Genomic DNA, 1,198 nt, shown 5'->3' on the forward strand with positions numbered 1-1,198 from the left:
CAGGTGGCCCCAGCCCCAGTTCCTGCCCTAAGAGTCATGATGAGGCCGAGTGGAGGCAGCTTTCAGCCGCTGCTCAAGCCCGGAGATGCTAGGCCCACGGGGCCCACCGGCGGGCCGCCCCCCGCTGTCTCGGTTACTTCTGCCAACCACAGGCTGATGGGCAGCTCTGATGGTCATGGATTATTTAGAAACGGGAAAGGAGGATTTAATCCATGTCATTTGGGGCTAACATTGACTTGCCTCTACTGAGCGAGGCTCTTCTCCGCACATCATATAGCCCTAAGCCTTGAAGCAAGGCTCAGTATTTCTTTCTTTCTTTCTTTCTTTCTTTCTTTCTTTCTTTCTTTCTTTCTTTCTTTCTTTCTTTCTTTCTTTCTTTTTCTTTCTTTCAGAGAGAGAGAGAGAGAGAACGAGCTGGGGGGAGAGACAGGAGAGAGAGAGAGAGAGTCCAGAGCAGACTCTGTGCTGAGCGCGGAGCCCGATGCGGGGCTCAATCGCACAACCCTGAGCCGAAACCAAGGGTCGGCGGATTAACCGACTGCACCACCCAGGTGTCCCTGAGGCTCATTATTTCCACGGAGCAAATGGGAATCTGAGGCTGGAGGTAATAAGTTATTTGCTCAAAGTTACCCAGTGAGGCAGTGATAGAAGCCGGGATATCTTCACGGGCGGTGACTTTGATCATTTCCCACTCATGGGTGCAAACTCAGTTGCTTGGTCTGCCCCGGGGGAGGAAAAGGGAGAAGGGGTTGTTCCTTTTCAATGGTTCTTCTTTAACGATGAGTCTGGCAAACACAGAAGCTTTTAACACACGGGCTCTGGTGGCCGGGGTGGCGCGAGGTGGGGGGCTCCTCAGTGGATGTCCAGCTCTCCTAGGGGACCCGGGTTCTCCTCTGGAGGCCCCTGGCCTTTGCTGTCCCCCGGGGTACTGGGGAGCCCCTTGAGTTCAGTCATCCATCCTGGCCAAGCATGCTGGGTTTGCCCTCCCTGGGACTCCCAGGCCCCATCGGAAGTGGGGAGGCCAAACTGTTCCCCCCTGACTTGCCTCTCCTTTGCCGAGACCAGTCGCCTCTCTCCTCCCAGGGAGACCAGATGTGCTCACGTAACGGGGCTGTGGTTTCCACTCTGAGCTCCAAACGCAGACTCCATGGAGTCTCAAATATCCCCAAGGCCTCCGAGGAGGAAGGCCGCCGAGCCT

The sequence above is a fragment of the Vulpes lagopus genome, chromosome 2 (genome assembly GCF_018345385.1).
Source record: "Vulpes lagopus strain Blue_001 chromosome 2, ASM1834538v1, whole genome shotgun sequence".
In the NCBI taxonomy this organism is placed as follows: domain Eukaryota; kingdom Metazoa; phylum Chordata; class Mammalia; order Carnivora; family Canidae; genus Vulpes; species Vulpes lagopus.